At 40.7% G+C, this 22,446-nt stretch overlaps 1 protein-coding gene across 3 annotated transcripts in view; it reads right to left on the reverse strand.

The window, feature by feature from the left end:
• Nucleotides 1–22,446, reverse strand: part of LOC122807693 (twinfilin-2-like) — an 882,928-nt gene that overhangs the window by 202,920 nt on the left and 657,562 nt on the right. The window lies entirely within an intron of this gene.

Consider the following 22,446-nt stretch of genomic DNA (forward strand, 5'->3'; position numbering starts at 1 on the left):
ACCGGTCTGGTGGACCCCAGCCATAAATAAGCTATACAACAGAAGGAGGAAGCTACTACATGACAGAGCAAAATCCCAAAAAGGGAAGGCATCTCTGATCAGTATTAGCAAGAAACTTCGATCCCTCATAAAATCATCAAAGGCCAGTTTCAAAAGAAAAATTGCCCTAGACATTAAAGATAATCACAAGGCCTTCTTTAGTTATGTCAGGAACATGGGCGGAAACTCCCAGATATGCTCTGAATTGTTGCATAACGGTCCAAAATATGCCGAACCTACAGACATAGCCAACATCCTGGCAGACAGATTCAGCACAAACTCTCCCCCCTTCCCCCCCAAAGGAGCAAATGCTTATCCCAACTGAATGTAACCTCCCTGACATCACAGATGCACAGCTGAAAGCTGCCCTCTCCAAAGCAAAAAACACAGCATCTATGGGACCGGACGGTGTCCCAGGCTGTGTCTTACATGCGCTCCAAGAAGAACTGAACCCTCACATTAAGTCACTGTTCAAACTTAGCCTTACTACAGGATATGTACCCAAAGAATGGCGTACTGCTACAGTGGTCCCACTCCACAAAGGTGGTGCCACAACGGACCCCGGAAACTATCGCCCCATAAGCCTGACTAGTCTGGTCTGCAAAGCTATGGAGGGTATTATCATGGAACTCATAAACAAAGGCATTGGGAGCCTCCAGACACTGGACCCTACCCAATCTGGCTTTGTTAAGGGCAGATCTTGCCTCTTAAACCTAGTTGCTTTCTTTGAAACAGTTACCAAAGCCATAGATGAGGGCAATGTAGTCCACACAGCCTACCTGGACCTCACAAAAGCCTTCGACACAATACCCCACTCGGGCATCATAAATAAGCTTACCAGCTTAAATATCAACCCCTATATCACAAGATGGGTTGCAAACTGGCTCAGAGATAGAACCCACATGGTCAGAATCGCAGGTGCCATGTCCGAATCCAAACCAGTTACAAGTGGCGTCCCACAGGGCTCAGTTCTGGGACCTCTCTTTTTCGGTATATACTTCTCTGAGGTTCAGGCTAACACGGGGGGATTATGGCTGACAAAGTTTGCAGATGACTGCAAACTGGGGGCTATAATCGAATCTCTAGCTGACACAAGCATCCTCCAAAAGGGTCTCACAGAGACGGATGCTTGGTGCCAGAGCCACGGCCTCAAGCTAAATGCTAAAAAGTGCATAGTCATCCCCTTTGGGAAAAACAAGGTGCCCACAAATTACCACATAGGTGGTAATCCATTAACTATGGAAGAAGTAATTAGAGATTTGGGGACCAACGTAGATAGTAATCTCTCCTTTGATAATCACGTTGCCAAAGTGGTTAGAAAGACCTTCTATATAGCCCACCTTATCACGAAAGGGTTTGCATCTAGATCAAGAGAGGTCACTGTGCCCCTCTACTCGTCAGGCCCATAATTGAATACAATGCCCCTTTTGGGATGTACCTTACCCGACACCTGCAGCAACTGGAGAGACCCCAAAAGTACCTCACCAAGAGGATCATGGGCTACAAACAGATGTCCTATGCAGATCGACTAAAGAAACTCCAGCTCTACTCAGTTGCTTACCACCTACTCAGAGGCGATCTATGCCTGACGTACAAAGCCATGTCAAACCCAGAATTAATGGACATGCTCCACCTCAAAAAATCCAAGTCCCTTAGAGCTACACGCTCCAGGGACCTAAACCTCAGCACAAAAATAAATAGGACATGCTGGAGGGACAGATTCATTTCCCAGAGGCTCCCCTCACTCTGGAATAGAATCCCAATTCATGTTACACATAGCCCCTCGCTCACCCACTTCAAGCGAAATCTTGACGCGTGGATGGGAAATCGCAAATTCACCCCTGGGATCTCTTCTGTGTCCCTGCTAGACAGAGGCACAGTAAACTAATCTTAAAAGGGTACCTTCTGTGACCTACTTTACAGAGGCACAGTAGGCTAATCTAATAGGTAGGCGGAAGCCAAATACACTCTGGCTAGGCTTATAAATGCCTTAGGGCAGATAGCCTAGTATCTACCTATGAACCTATGAACCTATTATGGCTTAACAACTACTTAACCAATAGATACCCGTCTGCTAAATGGCTCTCCACTTTTTTCTCCCTGCCTTCTTTCCTTCCTGTCAATACTGGTGTGTCACTGGACTCCATTCTTGGCTTTCTACTCTTTAATAAATTCATTAACAACTTACATAAAGCTTCTCAGTAAGTTTCCCTCATACAATACAATGATGATTCTACCCCAATACACCATTTCCAATGACCTAATACAACTTCAGAGAATTACTCAAGAAGCCTTTAACTCTGCTGAAAGTTGGCTACAGGATAATCACCTGCTAATAAATCCCATAAAAAACTAAATTACGTATCTTTTTTCCAAAATCCCATTTCCATTAATAAAATATTTTTTTAATTTTTTCCTTAAATAATACCATGATTAAAGTTAACGCACATACAAAACTACTTGGAATGACAATTAATGACAATCTTAAATTCAATTTACATATACACAGCAACATCAAGAAAACTCATCAAAAATTAGGCACCCTACACAGAGTAAAGAAACTCCTTACAAACTCTGCCAAGGTAACTCTCGCTATCACTTACCTCATTCCCTCTCTCCTATATGGAGCCCCTATCATGACCAACCTACAAGCCCCACTTACTTCTAAACTTGAACAGTGCTATAACAAAGTCACCAGATTCACTTCCAACAAATCTTACTGGACCCACCACTGTTTAGCACTAAAAACACTTAACTGGCTCAATCTTCATCAACACCTATCTTATAATCAGCTCACCTTAACCCACAAAATCATCCATACCCCATTCGCCTACGCAGCAATTAGACCCCTACACCGATACTATCTTCCAAATCATCCTCTTTGCTCAAATAATGAACTGCTTACCATCTAAAAACCACAGCAGGTTGCTGGGGTCAGTCTGTATTCCAATAGTGCAGCTAGAACTTGGAATAAAATGCCTTTTTCAATTTGGTCTAATATGCATTGTCACCTTTCAAACCATTATTAAAATACTTTCTCACTGTCTCCTAGCTTTGTCCTTGCTCCTCATATGGGATGCAGCTCTCTAACACCCTTCATCACCTTTCTTATATCTCCCTTTAAAACACTAAATCACTTATTCTCTTCAAATGCTTCACTTTATTGTACTTCTTAAACTACTATACCTACTTCTAATTATCGCAACAAAATTAATATTCCATCACTACTTCTCCATTAACACTCAGACTTGCTTCTCTCCTCCAATACCTCACTATTCTATTTCTTAAATTACTCTTACCTATCTTATACACCACTCTTCTATCTGTAAAGTCTCAGTACAAGGCTTGTAAATTTAATATTTGTGAATAACAATACAAATATTATTACACTGACTGTTATGCTATGTAACTGCATTACAAAATTTGTTATTGTAAATTCTGATTGCATTAGATATGAAACCTTGGAGCTTTTCTCTGTGGGCCTCCAATGAAAAGGGCATTTGTCCCCATTTGGACTTTCCCAGTAAACAAATGTCAATAAATAAATAAATTTTACTTTATATGTGTATCATCACTCTTTGCTACATCATTGCTCATAGTATAATTGTTGGTAATGTTTTTTTCACTCTTACTTGGATCTGCTCAAGTTCTCCTCTACCATCATTCAACTAGTTCATTCATTCTGCTCGGGGCAAGAACCAGGCATCCTCAGGCTAGGTGAGAGTTCTTCCACCCATTTCTCCCTACCAAAACATCTTAGTTAGCCCATTTTTTTCCCCTCTGGTCAGTTTCGAGTTGCAGGGAAAGGGTCAGCTTCAGATCCAGAGAAAAAGCCTACCTTATCTGCCCCATTTCTACTGAGCACCTGATTAGCACTTCCTGTAAGGAGGACATGCAGTGGGTGTCAGCACTGCAAGGGATGTGATCCAGCAGGACAATCCCTTTCCACTCACAGCAAAGGAGGGCAAGCAGCCACCATGCCTCTTCTGGGAAATCATGCTCTGAGTGTGCACCCCCTATACCATACACCACTCTTACAAGTAACAGGGAATTACTTCATTCAAGACTCAAATGATGAGGTAATGGGCACTGAGGCTGAATGCAAATTTCTAGATAACCACAGCTCAGCTCTCCCAGAGAGTAACACTCCTGAGAGCAGGTACCAAGGCAGTTGTACATCTGGCAGAATGATTACCAAGTCCAGGAAAAGGAGTGCACTTCACCTATATCAGCATCACAAGTTAGAATTTCACCTGAATTTGAAGCTGAAATCAAACTCATCATCTATATGGGACACAAGTGAACATCAACGACACCTGAATCTGAAGAGAAATTCACACTCGGCATTTACAAAGAACAAGGCCTCTGACATCCCCTGCACATGGGACTTCAAAAAATATACTCTCTTACTCAATATAACAAAGTACAGCACACCTCAGGGAAAGGGGTGATTTGCTCTACAGTGATCTTTTTCAATGATGCTGAATTTTCAGACTCACTGTACCCGATTCCAAAAGACCTATTTTCAATATAAATGACCACTTACACTGCGAGCAGGTGTTCTGGAATCTGGCCCACATATCAAGCTTGTTTATACATAGGCCTTACACCAAAATAAGTCCCTTACACTGACAGAAAATCTTTCAGAATTAGGGCAGACATACCAGTGGCGGATTTAGGCCTGGGCGCAGGGGCATGCGCCGGCCCATTTTAAAACTTTTTTTTTCCCAGAAAAAAAGAAAAATAGTCTTGTGGGTGCATCTTTTCCGAACAATCCTGTGATGTCATCTTGTCAGGAAATGCGGCTAACACAATGGAAATACGATTGGAGGTTGCAGTCAGATGATTGTTTTTATAACGATCCTCCTCCAATTGCATTTCTGTTGTAGTTTAGGCTCGTAATGTTGGTCAGCTGTGATTGTATCGCTACCGGAAAGTCTAATTTTCAGCTAAGTACCAGGAAACAACTATCTGCTGTGCTAAGGTAATGTGCTAATTTTTTTTTTATTTTTATTGAAGCATATGCTCGGCGCCAAAGACAATTTGTAATAACCCCAGTGCTGTAAGAAAGTTACAAACATCGGCACTGCCGCAAGCATTTATGATTACACTGCATCTGGAATAATATATCCCAAGAATTGTTACAGGAACTGCAAAACTAAGACCTTTCAAGTTAAAGAATAATGTTTACTGCAGTTAGTTTGGAAACACGATGGGATTTAGAGAGTTGTGCTACAATGATACTAGACTGGCTGAATTTACAATGGAACTAATGAAGCAAATGTGCAAAATGTCTTTTACTTATGAAGCAATGGCTTTTGTAGTCATAGAATTCACTAAGTAATGCATCTGCCACAGCTTGTATTACACGTTAATAGAGCTGAGGCATAAAATGATTGGTTTGCTTAGAGCAGAATCCCTGTATAAGGAACCTGATGTACCAAGGTAATGACTGCTTTGTAATTCAATCCAGAGAATAATGTACCTGTGGATGAAAACTCTGCTGTTTTATCTCTGTCATTTCATTCCTTGTGGTCAAATATGCAGTCTGTGACATAGGTTCATAGGTAGGTACTAGGCTATCTGCCCGAGGGCATTTATAAGCCTAGCCAGTGTGTCAGCTTTCGCCGCCCCATTGATTAATTAACTAAGCCTCTGTCAAGAAGAGCCAATGAAGTGATCCCAGGGGTGTATTTTCTGTTACCCATCCACTCGTCAAGGTTTCTCTTGAAGAGTGTTAGTGAGGGGCTCTGCCTAATGTAGTTAGGAATTTTGTTCCAAAGTATGGAGAGTCTCTGTGATAGGAATCTATCCCTCCAGCACATTCTATTTATTGTTGTGGCGAGGTTTAGCTCACTAGAGTGAGTGGCTTGCAGTGACTTGGATTTCTTTAGGTGGAGCATGTCCATCAATTGAGTTGGACAAGGCTTTGTAAGTCAGGCAGAGATCACCTCTGAGTAAGCGATATGCCACTGAGTACAGCCGGAGTTTTTCCAGTCGGGCTGCATAGGACATATGTTTGAGGCCAGTAATCCTCTTGGTGAGGTACTTCTGTGGTCTTTCAAGCTGCTGGAAGTGTCTTGTGAGGTACATCCCAAATGGGGTATTGTACTCTATGATGGGTCTGATGAGTGACGAGTAGAGGGGCACTATAACTTCTTTATTTCTAGATGCAAACCCTTTAGTAATTAGATGGGCTACATAGAAGGATTTCCTAACTACTTTGGCAATATGATTGTGAAAGAAGAGATTACTATCTACCTGGGTCCCCAGATCTTTTATTACTTCTTCTGTATTAAGGGGGCTGCCACCTATGTGGTAATTCATGGGTGTTTTGTTTTTCCCAAACGGGATGACTATGCATTTTTTGGCATTTAGCTTGAGACCATGACTTTGATACCTGACTAGCTTGGTCTGCAAAGCTATGGAAAGGATCATCATGGACCTCATAAATAAAGATATTGGGGACCTACAGACACTGGATCCTACACAGTTCAGCTTTGTTAAGGGCAGATCCTGCCTCTTAAACCTGGTCGATTGCTTTGAAACAGTCACCAAGGCCATTGACGAGGGGAAGGTGGTCCACACAGCCTACCTGGACCTCGCAAAAGCCTTCGATACAATACCCCACTCGGGCATTATAGATAAGCTCACCAGCTTAAATATAAACCCCTATGTCACTAGATGGGTTGCAAACTGGCTCAAGGACAGAACCCACATGGTTAGAATTGCTGGAGCCATGTCAGACTCCAAACCAGTTACAAGTGGCGTCCCACAAGGCTCAATCCTGGGACCTCTCTTGTTCGGTATATATTTCTCGGAGGTACAGGCCAACACGGAAGGACTGTGGCTGACCAAGTTCGCAGATGACTGCAAACCGGGCGCCATAATCGACTCTCCAGCCGACACAAGCATCCTCCAAAAGGGCCTCACATAAACAGACAACTGGTGCCAGAACCATGGCCTCAAGCTAAACGCCAAAAAGTGTATAGTCATCCCCTTTGGCAAAAACAAAGTGCCCACAAAATACTACATAGGTGGTAATCCATTAAGTATGGAAGAAGTAATTAGGGACCTGGGGACCCAAGTTGATAGCAATTTCTCATTTGACAACCACGTGGCCAACGTGGTTAGAAAAACATTTTATATAGCCCACCTAATCATGAAGGGATTCACATCTAGATCACGGGAGGTCATTGTGCCTCTTTACTCATCCCTCATCAGGCCCATAATTGAGTACAATGCCCCTTTTGGGATGTACCTTACCAGACACCTGCAGTAACTGGAAAGACCCCAAAAGTACCTCACCAAGAGGATCAAAGGGCTCAAACAGATGCCATATGCTGCCCAGTTAAAGAAACTCCAGCTCTACTCAGTGGCATACTGCCTGCTCAGAGGCGATCTGTGCCTGATGTATACAGCCATGTCCAACCCGGAATTAATGGACATGCTGCACCTCAGAAAATCCAAATCCCATCGAGTTACACGCTCAAGAGACTTGAACCTCAGCACTGAAATAAATAGGACATGCTGGAGGGACAGATTCATAACCCAGAGGCTCCCTTCACTCTGGAATAAAATCCCAGTCCAGGTTAGGCAGAGTCCCTCATTGACTCTTCTCAAGAGGAATCTTGATGAGTGGATGGGAGATCGTAGGTTTACCCCAGGTATCACTTCTGTGTCACTGTTAGACAGAGGCACAGTATACTAACCTCGAAAAAGGGCACAGCAAAATTCATTTAAAATGGGTGGCGAAAGCCAAACACACTCTGGCTAGGTTTACAAATGCCCTAGGGCAGATAGCCTAGTATGAACCTATGAACCTATGATTACAAAGCATTATGGGGGAAATCCTGGGTTGCTTTTCTGAATTTACTGTGAATGGCTTACAAGTTGTGTGACAGGCCTGCTTATCTTGAAGATACAGAAAAAGATTTCACAGCCTCATATACTGTGTAATGATAAAAATGATTAAGTGCAAAACAAGCACCAAAGTGCTACTGTAGTAACTTTGGTAAGCATGTTTAGTGCATATGGGTTTTGTTAATCCTCTTGTAAGGGATGGATTACATACAGATTGAATATCTCTGTGGTGCTGTTGGTCCTTTTTCACCTTGACTTCTCAAAGGTATGTGAAATTGTCAGTCAGTAACTCTCTTGATCAAACTGTTGAGGCTGTCTGACAACCACACTGTGGTCCTTTGGCTACTTTGAAAGTGAATATTGGGCTATAAGATGAGACTTTTATCTTCACCTCCTAGTTAGTCCAGCTGTGTGCCACAAGGTTCTGTGCATGGCTCAGTCTGGCTTTCATGGTAGTGATGGCATGTACCAGCCTTGCTCACTTATCTTGTGGTAATTTCCTATTCAAAGCTTCTCAGAGGCATACCATCCAGTGCCAGTGCTTTTATGGTGGATTACACCAGAATAGCAGCACTATTTGCTTTTGAATGTTATCTTGCATACTTTGTATTCGCTAACTAAACTTTTTTCATTAGGGGTCGCCACAGCAGATCATCTGTTTCCATTTCTTCCTGTCCTCTGCATATTACTGTATCACACCAACCACCTGCATGTCCTCTCTCACCACATCCATAAACCTTATCTTAGGCCTTCCTCTTTTCCTCTTACCTGGCAGCTCCATCCTTGGCATTCTTCTCCCAATATATACAGCATCCCTCCTCAGCACATGTGCAAAGCAATGCAGTTGTGCCGGTCTAGTTTGTTTCCAAACCATCCACAGACAAACAAGTTTGTAAAGTAATGGCAACATGGCAAAGCAGAGAACAGATAATTTGCAAAGTGTGTTGCATGCGTTCTTCAGCATAATGACAACGTGCTGTTGTGGCCATTGCCTAAGTCAGTAGTACTTGACATTGTTTTATTATGTACATTAGATACAGAAGCAGTTAGTTCTTGTATTGACATGAGCTGCAGTATATCAGGAAAAAGTGCTGCCATGTCTTCAGGAGCCAAGCAAGAACTACATCAAGAGTCTCTCTTCAAATTTTTCAGAAAGGCCATAAAACACGGGGAAGGTTCAGTCTCTGAGGGTAAGTCTTTGTGGGTGACAGCAGTGCCAAAGTATAGGATAATGTCCTATTCTCTGGATGATTATATTAGATGTCTTTCCACACGTGATGGCAGAGCTTCTTAAGATAATCTTTTCATAACCACCAAACCTAGTGTCCCGCTTTCAACCAGTAGTCAACTAACCTGACTGCACCCCCCCCCCCCCCCTGCAAATTCCTGGATCTGCCACTGCATACACTGAAAGCAACTCTTCTGGAATTTGGCCCACTGATTCTCACACAAAGATAAGCCAACCAGTAACAGGGTCCTTCCTAAGCAATCCTAAGCAAAATATAATTAAGGTCAAAGAACAGAATTCTCTGCAAAGTAGAATTCAGTTTAGTTGCTAGATGACCAGATGTGACTAGCATACCTACCAGCCAGTGAATTTTACTGGAGCAAATAAGTTGATGCTTAAAGTCTAAGGAATATCAGTTTCTTTTACTTAAATAAATCCATACATACAGACCATTATTTAGATCCCTCTAAGAAACACATTAAAATATTGAAAAACATTTTATTTTACGTTTTTATTTCTTTCAATAAACCTAGAATAACTTTTGAATATCATATAACAGAATGGAAATACTGCATAGAAGAATTTCCTGACCTTAACATGTATGCTGTAGTTTTAGTTATTAAATGATAGCTCATGGTTAAAGTCTGACTATTCAGCAACTGGAAACAATTCATGAAACTACTTTGTTAAATAAAGAAAAACAAACAACAAAATAATAATAATAATGATATTAATAATAGTAATAATAATAACAGTCTGAAGTAACCATTAAAGAAATATTTAAAACACCAATAATCCAACAGATTCAACTTACATAAACAATATGTTAAAAACCATTAGAAATGATATATATTAATACCTTGAAATAAAATAATTAGTTTCATCTAATTCACTACAGCACTTACACCAGAATGTATAGATAGTCTGAATTTTCAAAAAAAATGTTAAACTTCAAAATAGGGATTTGATCTTTTGAAATTAAATGTTGAGAGTGGCTAATGGGCAATTATCATCTGGATAGGGAAAACTGGCTTACAGTACAAATCAATACACAATTTTTAATCTCAAAAGTTAATTTTATGTCAGCTATAATTTACAAAGAATATTCATCAATTCTTGATTTTCTAAACAGTCTAGAAGGAAATGGTGGGACAGGGAGATCATATTTATTTAAAATGTATAAAACAATTAAGAGTGGGTTTATCTAAACGGTTAAGGTCTTCACCTCACTGACAAAAGGTACAGGGTTTGAGTCTGACCTCAAGTTAGGCTTAAAATGGCCCTTCAGGGCAGTTAGCCTACTATTCACCTATGAATGTGTAAATTTTGTATTAACGATAACTATCTGTATTATGCTCTTCAAATTAACTACTCAACTAACTACAACAGATAAAATAATTATCTTAACATCTTCGGAGTAAATGCATATATAATCTTTATTTTGGAGATTAGTTTCTTGGAAGTTTTTACATCATTCATTTATCACTAAACACGGAATTGAAATTATATACAAAAAGCAAAGTACTGGTTACAGGAAGTGTAATCCTTAATCAAAGTAGTCTGGCAGCATATGGTTTATGACTGCAAAGTTCTAAAACCGTTTTGGGAGAAAAATAAATGTTTCCTTCAAGAATTGTGGTTTGATAAATTAATATTAACTAAACTTTTGGTGCTGTTTAATGCTCCTTTTCCTGGATGGGTACCCAAGTCTCAGTTCCCACTTCTTTGCAGCTTATTAACAAGAACCACAAAAATGACCACAAAGAATTAGAAAAATGAGGTAATGACTTAATTAACAGAATTTATAAATACTGTCACTGTTTGTCAAAAAAGTCTACTATTAAGATGAAAACAAAATAAATAAAATATAATTAATAGATAAAAATGAACCTATTAATACAGAAATATGAGTCTGTCTCCCATGATTAGTTTATACGGTTTTCCTGTTTAATTAATCTTAGTAATTTATACAGTAACAATTGATGTAGGCACTTATGCAAATAATTTGTTTTATTATGTTAGTGTGTTTGTTCCAGTACTTAAAGTTTCAGTAAAATATTATAAAAAAAGTCCAACAGAGCACTGACATAGTAAACTTACTACTTTATTGAAGAGTCAACATGTAGGATCATGACACACCAGCATAAAATAAACACGTTTTTCCTGTTCTAAGAATGTGCTTTCTTAGCTACAACAGTTATCCATAAATTGCCACATATAAGCATAACTTAGCTACTTTTCTCTTATATGGCAGTTCTATAATATTCAGTTCAAGTCATGCTGCGTCTGTATGAAATTGAGATAGAGGAAATTGTTTTCCTGTCTTTCACATCACATGCAATGCTTTTTGATCCATAAGAAGCCCACACAGCAAGGTGTTTGTAGTCATTCTTTCTTTTCCTCCTACTGGGGCAACAAATATTTAGGGATTCACAGTTTGCTACTGTGTGTAGTCTCAGTGAAGGCAGAAAGTGAGGCTGCAATGTCAGAAAACTTCAAACTACTGACTAGCAGATGAAATGAATGACTGAGTCCTGGTAGCCAACAACCTTTGGCCCTCTTAGCCACTACAGAAAAGCAGTTTAATTTACGTGCAGTTTTTAGATTAAGAAGAAAGAGCATACCACAGTGTATTTCAAAGATGACAAAGAACATTATGTGTCACTGGCATGTTACTAACACCCTCTGCAGTAAGCAACAATGAGAACTCTCATTATAAGTGAATGGACAAAACCGTCTGAAGGAAAGTGCTGTTTTCAAAAATGTCACATACTCTACTCCAAGAAAGATAAATTGAAAAAAATATGTCAGCATGGCTGTTGCAGCAAGCCATTTTAGGGTAATAAAAATTAAACATTTAGTAACTATATTGCAGTAAGGATGCTGGTACCATGTACATGAATCTAAGATTAGAAGAAATACATTGTTTATAATTTTCTAATAGTACTGCTTTCGTACCTGGATCTCAGACCTTAAGAAATATGTCTTAGTACAGAGACTGAATGACTAACTGTTCTCTGCAATCACAAAATAAATAAATAAACAAACTGTTCAGGCCAAAAAGAAGAAAAAACAAACTAAAAAAATAGGTTTAGGCAAAAAGAATAATGCAATAAATGTCTGCATGAAAGACTTAAATGGCCCAAAGTAACACGATCTTGTGAAGTAAATCAGAATTTGGATGAATAACTTGCATTTAGACAAGTAAATTATCTTAAATCTACACCCACTACAATACAAAAATACTGAATTGAAGACCTTTGTGAAGTTAAGGATTCAGAGCGTTTTGGAGAGAGTCTTTAGTAAATCTCTGCTCAAAACAGAGGAGGGCAAAGTAAATTTTCACTTTCAGTTTTCCTGGAAAGCCAAACTGGCCAATGCTCAACTGGAAGAACGCAAAGACGTCTATCTTCTGACAAAAGGAAATCATTTTTATGACTTGAATATTCAGCTGAACACGAGTCACCTGGCAGACTATGAGAGCAACATGGATTATCAGAGGATATCAGTCTACTGTATGAAAGCCAATTCCGCAAACAATAAATGATCAAACAAAAGTCCAGTTGATGAAGCAAGAAAACCTGTAATTTCTTTTCATGGATAACAAAGCCAGCTTCATAGTATGGAAGGCTGAATCCCAGACTATGACCCAGAAGTCGAGTCAGTGAAGATGCCAGCAAGGAGGGAATCAAACTGAGTGGCTAATGCCAGCATGCCCCTCCTAGAAGGGGAGAAGTTGCTAACAGCGAGTGGAAGCCAAGTACAATAGTATGCTGAGACATGCAGCTTGGTTTAGCAAAAAGTGTGCACTCCTGGTGGCCAGATGTGGTGCATGTGTTGAAGCAAGCATAAACGTCTGGGCTCATATTACAACCCTGCCCCCAGCAGCATGTAAATCAAATCACCAGGGAAAGGGTTAGGAACTGCAATCCCTAAACATGCCAGAATGATGGTCTCTCTAATGGTTGACTTGTTTGATGAGAAGCATGAAGTGATCATGGAACTTGGAATAACAGTATATCAGTTTATTGGAACAGCTCTTGCTGATGATCATTAGGGTTCAGTAACAGGAAAAAATGTTGTAGGGTAGGGAGGGTGGCTTAATGGACAAGGTGTTTGCCTTACAAACACAAGGTGCAGGGTTTGAGTCTCACAAGGGATAACTGGCTAGGCTTAAAATGTCTCGCAGGGGCAGTTAGTCTAGTACTAAACTATGAACTAAGAACTATGAAGAACAAAAATAACTTTTCATGGAAGCCTCCACCCCCTTTGAAGGAAGATGTACTCTTACATGGCTATTCTTATTATAACCAACAATGGAGTTACTGCATCTTTGATGGTAAAGAGAACCCCAGCATTTTCAGTAACCTCATGTCAATGTACCAGCATTTTATGGAAAGATGTGAAAATTCACACATTTAGTGGCTGATTTAATTATTTCTATTTGAGAAGGGCATACTGCAAACAGTGAAACACAATCCAGATGGACCCATTTTGCTAGATAAAAATAAAAAGAAATGTATCTCACTCTGTTAATTAACGGAGCACTCAGTTTTATTTCCTTGGTTTTATACAAACTGACATAAGACAGATGTATAAAAAAACAATGGCAAAAGAGCTGCAAAAGCACGTCGTTAATTCCATGACTCATCAGGAACCTCGTATACAACATACATGAGAAGAAATTACAGGCTTCTCAAGTCAGCATACAGCCAACGACACTGATTTATATGTATTCTTGAATACTGTTTGTTCTGTTCCTGGCATCTGTGGGGGACTAACACTGGTCTGGACATTCAACAGTTTCAACAATGACACAGTTCTGCAGCTGATTATTCAGAGGGTGTGGCTTTCTTAATCCAGGAAATGTATCTTCTTTACTACTAGCTGATTACTGTTCATTCAGTGTGGAAGCCAGAGATCAAGTGTATCTGCTACCTACTGTCAATTTTGCCAGGTACTACTGCTACCTGAGCAACAGGCACACAAAGACACCCCAGTCCACATACCAGTGTGAGTATTCACTCCATGAGCTATAATGTCCCAACCCCTGTCACAAGAGATCAGAAAAGCACCAGCAGCTAACTTCTTTTTCCCTGAAATAGCAGGTAAGTAGTATGTAGGATGTTCAATACTACTGCTATGCTCATTCTGGCTCTTAACTACAAAAAACATCTGTATGTTGCAGCAGGAAGAATTGTCAAAGGTCAGCTATGCATAGACAGTTATCCTTAGCTTTACTGGAAGGCTTTTATTGATTTTAATGGCCACATGGAAGGTAAGACCTGCAGGTCTCTAATTGGAAAGGAAGAGTTTTTGGTCCTCTCTTCAACCTATTACTATGGCAAACCATAGTACAAACTGGCAAACGGGGGGTTTAGTAACAATGCTGATATAAGGACAGGAATACCTCCTACATAAACAATGAAACCACAGAAATGCCTCATTGATGATATGCCCTGAATTACACATTAAATGTTGATGCTGTGCAGGTTCCAAGCCTTACAAACACTGTAGCAAGTCTTTTAGTAGAATAAGTCTTGTAAAGTGTGACACTGTTTAAAGTAATTTCATTGTAAGCATTTTTGCAGCCTCTAATCGTGTAATCATCATTTTGGGCTGTAAGAAAATTTTATGCTTCGTACCTGAAATCAATACTTTTCCCCCCAATTTTAAGTATTACAAGGAATGATTACTTTCAAAATGCAACAACTTTTTTTCATCAAAACTGCATGGCTAGCTAAGCACACAAACAATAGAAATAACACACTGTGCCAAATGCACTACAAACTTAGTGGATCTTATTTACCTATGGCAGTCACCACTGTCCTGTTACAAACTGTTTAAGTGAAATAACATGGAAGCAAAAGCATGTTTTCAATAAGACAGCGAAAGAAGAAGAAAACTCCATAACGTGCATCAAATTTAAAGAGCAGTTTCATGGTTTATTATGTAGGTTTGTAAACAATTATTTAATACAAAATAATTAACAGAACAATTACATCCATTTCTGTACTCATGTTCTGGTTCAGTTTAGGTCTACTAAAACATTTCTGTAATCTATAACAGTCAAGACCTCTAATACACATCTGTTTGTTTGGGGGCTCCATCTGAACTAACAATACCCAAAAGGTTTCTCTTGATTGCTCACGCACCCCATTGAATGAAGAGAATGGAACAAGCTCATTAACCAAGGTCACATGCGCAATGGGAGACAATACGGTTTGCTTCCCAAATGGCCTCCCCTCCCTGCTTGTGGCAAAAGAAATAAATATCTGATTAAATTTCCTGATGCTTTGCTCTGTCAAAATAAAATCTGAGTTGTCTGTGGGCATCTAGTGAGAGAGGGTTTCTTTCACCCTTGGTCTGTGGTGATGGGGAAAAATACAGGAAGGTGAATAGTCAGGTTTAAAGACAGCTCATTCACCACATTAGACATGAAGTAAGGGCTAGCCCACAGCGTGACTCTGTCCTTGAGATGTAGCTTCACTACACAAGAAAGGCTTGCAGTTCAGAACTCCTTCAGAAGAGGTTACTGCCACCACTAATGCAGTCTTCCAGAACAGGCAAAGGAAGGATCAAGCCCAAAAATGAGGCAAGGTAAACTTCTCCAAAGAACGTTTATGATGGTGTCATTTCCTATTTGAGTGGTCTTATATGCAGTACACTACAATAACTGCCAACTGAGTATAAAGTAGATGGTCCAGTGGCAGACACTCACATGACTGAAGCATTTAACTTTAGTGAGGCTAAGGATAAGCCTGTTTTGCAATTTTCTGACAGATAACCAAGAGCCTTTGATATATGGGTTAAATGTGGGTCTTGATCTATACTTCAGCAACAAAGGGAGAACCTTTCCCACTTAGTTAAGTATGATTTTCTTGCCTCTGTCAAGATGCACAGCATGACGTCAACAAATATCTTCCTGAAAGGGATAAGTGCTGAATTATTCACACTGATAGCCTTAAAGTTCTCAAACTGAGATGGGTTTTGGACCCCTTGTTCTATGTTAACAGATCCACATGTTGAGGCAACTGAACTAGTATAGCCCTTGACTGACTCAGCAAGGAGGACAGTCCATGCTGCCTGGGCCAAAATGGCACTACTAACAGCAATTTTGGCCTATCCTCCTTTATCTTCTACAGCACACTTAGGATTAAGAGTACTGGGGGGGGGGGGCACACACAGAGAGATCTGCCCAGCTAACAGAGAAGGCATCTGTTGCTCTGGCCACAACTTTTGGCATCCTAGTGCAATACCTGAACAACAGTATTTTCTGGAAAAGTAAATAGGTCTGCATCTGGCACAGCCCACTTATGAACTACATCAAGAAACATGTTCCTCTTTAGCATACGCTTGTGGGGATCCACATCAGTTATGCTCAGCTGGTGTGCCAACATATTCTCATAAAATGGGAATATACAGCCTCTGAGGCCAAGTCCTGACTTCTAGACCAATTAAAATGCTTACACTGCTAGTCTGCACAACAGGTAACAAAGGGTACCTACTTGCTTGCTGATATACCACACCACTGAGGCATCATCCCTAATGTCACACAGGCTTTAACGCTTAGTGGCATGGATCACTACCATCACCTCCTTTATGCTGATCTGCCTTCCTCCTGAAGGCCCTGTTCTAAGTTCCCTAGACCTTCAGCTCCCCAGATGTGCTGCCTGGATGACTCCAAGGAGTTTCTCATAAGTGTCCGGTAGTTCATGGTAGTTCTTTTTTTGATGCAGGGTAACAGTAGTATGGGCCACTTCAGAGGCAAGATGTGTTGACAACTTCAGTTTCTCAGGTACCACTGCAATTTCCTCACAGGTAGCTTTGTCAGGGGAATAATCCGAATAAAGTACACCGTACACCTCAAGACAGTGCAGCTGTCTTGGTCTAATGTCAGATGAGGACTGCTTCCCTGCAAAAGACAGGTTATCTAACTATATGAAGAAAGAAGAAAAGAAACAGCTGTTTCAAAAAGCCTGTAGGGTGAGAAGCACTGCACTGAAATCCAACTGGCTGAACTGAAGCCCCCTCATCTGGAGGGAACCACACATTTAGCACAGTGTGACAGCCTAGGAGGGCTTCCTAGCTTGCAAGTAAAAAATCCATCATCAATAGCTGCTGCAGGCTGATCTGCCGGAAAGGAAGACCCACCAGAAGACTGTGCAGTATTGTCTATCACTGCAAGGTTTAATAACAAGCTGCTGATAGCAACAGCAGGTCTGTGACTGCATGGTGACTGATGCCATTGCTACCCCATAGCTGACTGCAATGCCTATATCTCAAGGCATGCTGACAGCTACAGAAGGACTGTCGCTGGCATCATACTCAGGAAGAAAGGGCACGATCCAGGCATGAATCTTGTGCTGTGTCCTCCCCAAAGGCAATAACCTCCCTCTTTAGGAGTAGGAATGACAGCACTATGACTGTTAAGCTCATTTCCAATTAAGGACAACTTCTGGGCAAGGGTCAGTTTTGGCTTCATTTAATTTATGGTGATCATTACGGACTGCATCCACGGAAGCACTGACAGGAGGGTCACTAGAAGACCTTTGTTCCTGGCAAGAGCCATGGTGTCTAACATTTTGGTGAAAACTCCGTTCATCAATGCAAGCCCAAAAGGCAGTGCTTTACACATGAAGTGATACCCATATACAGCACAACACACACCAGAGAATTGTCCTGTGTGGACCCCAAATGCTCACGTGCCAAATGGTATCAATAATGTCCAAGGACACCAGTCACACCTCTAAGGAGCAAACGCATAATACGTTGAGGGGGTGACCATCCAGAAAGAGATGTTTTAAATGTGGAAGATGAACTCACATGATCAAGAATAGGAGGAACTGATCCATGCCCTTCAGAACCAAGAAAAGCCAGGAGTAAAACACCCATCCTTCTTCTCACATCAAAGCAGTCTGTACAGCCCTTCTTAACAGCAGAACTTGGGTCTGTCACAAGAGCTGCAATGACATTAACTGATCCATCAGCAGTGTCCTTTCTAGGTGAGCGCCTGGAGGTTGTACTACATTGTCTGAAGGAGATGTCTACAACCCACTGGTCTCTTGTGATGGTTCTAAGTTGGGGGAAAACTTGGAGATTACCCAGTGGCAATCGCAGACTATAGTCAGGACTGCAATGGAAAGTGGACGACTTTGGGACATTGTTGATAGTGGAGAACAAAATATCACTTCATATTTAAGGGTCTTCCTCAGATGCTGAGGAAGCCTCTTTCCCGACTGTGGTTGGACAAACTTACCACATGAAGAAGTGGATGTGCAAGGAGGGGATCACACAGGCCCCTCCACAGACTGAGGACCTGTTCAACAAAAGGAAAGCCACTGACTAGGTTCTGAGCAGGCTGGATGATGAGCATATCTCTCAAAAGCTGGGATTTACAAAACTGTTCATGAATTCTTCCACAGCGGAGGACATATTACAATGTCAGCCACTACATTCTGTATAGGCACACACCTGAGCCTGGATTCATAAATAATGTGCAGGGACACATGGTAACCCTACCTCGGAGGTTGTGGACATGGCCTCATGAAGATCCTTCTTCAGTACAGACTTTGGGAGGTCATCTAGCTCATCCAGTGGGTACCCAACAGGTATGCTCTGAAACGAGACACGTAAGAATACTTGAGTGCCTAAAGCCCCTAATGGCAGAGGAGTAAAATTTCTTGCCACACCTTTGCAAAGCTATGGATTTCTTTTCAATCAGCAAGACAGTGAAACGTTGTGGTCTTCAGGGCCTATGATAGGACTGAAGAGATCACAAAGGAGTCAGTAAAAAGAGATCTGCACATACCAGCAACAGCTTGCAAATGGCTTCAACATTTCTGAGTGAAGATGGGCCAGAATCTGATTGCCTCTAGGTTACCAAAATAGCGCACTTAGTATGCTCTAGCAGATGGATGATGCAGGGGTCCTCAGGTTTCTTCTTCAGAAAGTCTGCTATAGGCTTCTGGGAAAAAGTGACAGAAGCAACAGTCCTAACTGATCTTATCAGTCTGAAGGCATCCTCAAAAAATAATTTTCTAAGGGGAGTGGACATAGGTTTGGCCTCAGATACAGTGACCTCAATATCTTCCAAACCCTCAAAAGATGTTGGAGGTGAAGTAATATTAAGATATCTGCTGACATAAGCTTATGCAAGGATTAGCATGTGAAGCACCTGGATCAAGGGATCAGGAAATGGTACTAGGTCATGCACTAGCCAAGGCATGTGGGGAGTAACCTCTGCCAAGGATTGTGCAAGTTTCACAGCCACTCCATAATGGTGCTGTCATGAGTGCATATCTCAAGCTCCTACCAGGCATCTAACAGCACCTTGACATCATGGCCCTAAACAGATGGTCCCTACTCAGTGGAGTCCTGCTGATCTGTATGGATCTGAGGGGTAGAATCATGAGAAAAAGCCTTTTCTGAAGTACCCTGGTTGTAACTGAATGACTCAAAGGATCAATTCCCAGAACCAATCTGGTTGATCAAAGACTCTCGTCATCTAGTAATGGCGAAAAGCAAGAAACTTGAGATACAACAGAGGGTAAGAGCTGAGAGAGTGAACTTCTTCCCCATTCCCAAAATCTCTGGCTGAGGCATAGGGCTGTTTCAGACTAAAACCCTCACTAGCTGAGGGTGGCCTCACCACCCGAATTAAACAACATACTTGTACTGAGGAGGTTCAGGCCTTTAAGTGCTTATTCTTGTGGTGATCACCTGATGTACAGCCAGTGCAGTGAAGACCCTCCTGCTGGTCTCCTCATGAAGAGCTCTTGACTAATACTATTTTTTTGCAAAATTAGTGACTTTTTCTGCCTTCAGTGTCAAGTAACCATGCTGAACTTCTAGCTCTTAATATCATGCTCTTCTCTGAGACAATACAGGGCTGTGTGGGTCTTGGCTACTAACCTATAAACCACACAAAGATTTATTCTAATGCTTAGGCATGCAAAAACATGAAGGCAAAAAAAGTAAGATCTGAAACATGAAAGTGGAAGCAAAGAACAAGGCAAAGGGTAAGAGCACATTCCTGCAATCAGTTCATTACATCACAGTGTGCATCAGCCTGGACAGCAAGCACTCATTCATTTATTTCTTGTTTTAACCGGAATTTGTTAACTGGGGTAGAAGACTGATCTCAAGGACCACTGTCAGATTCAGGCCAGGGAAATGTAAAATGAATATACCAGGAAAATCAACTGCAATTATATAAAAATAAAATAACACAACACAGAAATACAAACGTAAGTCTTGAGAAGTAAATTACAATGAGGAATTCAGAAGAACCACTTACTAACAGGATATTCTAAGAGTAGTGTTCAGGAAAAGAGAAAGTGTAAGGCTAAGAACAGAACAAACAGTGTCCTGTGTGCAACAGACATAAAGAACAATGGTGTGGATGACGAGGAGGGAGTTGTCAGAAATGTTGTATGAGAAGTGGTATAGGATAGGTGTTGCCTATCATGTGATGCTATGTGTCTTCAGGCATCTACAAACTGCATCTTTGAAAAGAAATTGATTGCTCTCATGCCTTTGTGATATGTAGGGCATGTTCCCAGATCTGTCATCCTAAGATGGGGAAACTGTAGGTGTAATGCAATTTTGTTCTTGGTGTTTGCAGGGATAATACCGGAAAGGATACAGTGAGCTGTCAAAAAGGGAAAAGATTCAAAGTTAATGACATTGAAAAGTAGGAAGCATAAAAGTTTTATTATGTGAGTGATAGGTAGCCAGTGGACTAGAGTAAGGGGAGATTTCCATTTATCTCAATTTAGTGCAGTCTCGGAGTTGGTATATTTAAGTAGCGGGGGGTGTGGGGGTGCAGGGGGCCTTGCCCCCCCGCCTACACCCTTTATTTTTTTATTATTTTTTTTTTTATTGGCATTCGAAAATGTAATAGGTCGATCATTTCAGTTCGACATTTAGTGATTCGACCTACTACATTTTCGAAATGCTGATATAAACCCGTTTCCTGATTGTGGAGTGGGAGTGGCTGGCTCTATATATCACCGTATCATCAGCATATGGGAGAACAGGAATGTGGGGAAGGTCGGTTGGAAGTTAACTGATGAATGAGGAGAACAGCAGGGGGGGGTAATAGGACTGACCCTTATTGAACTCTCGTTGAAGAGAGGCAGAATGCAAGCTGGATTTTCCTGTTCTGACAGAAAACAGCCCGTTTGTCTATGTAACCAATAAATTCATGCTCAGCTTATTGTCACTTTTGGTAACTTTACTTTCTTAGACCAAACTAAGCACCCGCTCAACCCAGGCCAAATAAAACAGCAAACAAATATAGTCATCCTTCGTTTACATACCTGGCCAATTTATTCATGAATAATCTTTCCTCTTGGTATCTTACTTCTTCCAACCAAACTCATCCTTTTCTTTTACCACCATCCAAATAACTTCTTGTCTCTGCCTCTACCATTACCTCACAATTCTTCATTTCCCACAGCCACACTCCTCCTGTTTCTGGCTATCCAAGCTTGCTCCCAAACTCAAGTCACTGGTGGGACTAAAATTCCCTGGCTATGAACCGGCAGGCTGGTTGGCTAATTAAAGTTGCTGCTGCTGCCGGGTCTGATTCTGCCATCTTCTTCTGCCTTTCTGTTGCACTCACCAAAGAACTTAAATTTACCTTTTTCTACAGAGATGTATCAGCAGCCTGTACATAAATAAATAGATTTTTTATGCACAAACAATTGCTAACTTCAAAATTAAAGCTTTGATTGCACATGGACTTTCGAATGGGCCTTGATTTTTTTTTCTTTGTTCTGTAATATTTTAACATGTCAAAATAAACAGCATAATCAGAATGGAAAACTGGAAACTTAAAAATCATGACTGGTAGTATTACAACTGCTCTTTAAATTTTTTTTGCAGAGAAAAAATCAAATACAAAACACAATCACAATAAATATTAAAGGCAAAATGCATAAAATCAAAACCCTACCACTTCACTACTGGACTCCTGATGTAACAGCAAAGTAGAATAAAAACACAACATGAACAGTTACTTTCATAATACAGTGCTTAAATAATGGCTCTAAATAACAGCTCAGGTATATATTTTCAAGGGTCTTGCTCATAAGCCTCAGAACTACTGACATTATAATTCCAGAAATGTTCGGTTTTGTCAAAGATTAGCTGATTATACTGACATTTTAACAGTGATGGTAGGAATAAAGAATTATATGATTCCCTGAGTGTACGGAGTTTAATTTGATCTATGTAAAAATAAATACTAGCAATACCATGAAGAAAAAACTTGGGGAAGATGGAATTAAAACCAACAGCTGCTCTCTCCT

This window comes from Protopterus annectens, chromosome 7.part1 (assembly GCF_019279795.1).
Source record: "Protopterus annectens isolate FY-2018-M chromosome 7.part1, PAN1.0, whole genome shotgun sequence".
In the NCBI taxonomy this organism is placed as follows: Eukaryota; Metazoa; Chordata; order Ceratodontiformes; family Protopteridae; genus Protopterus; species Protopterus annectens.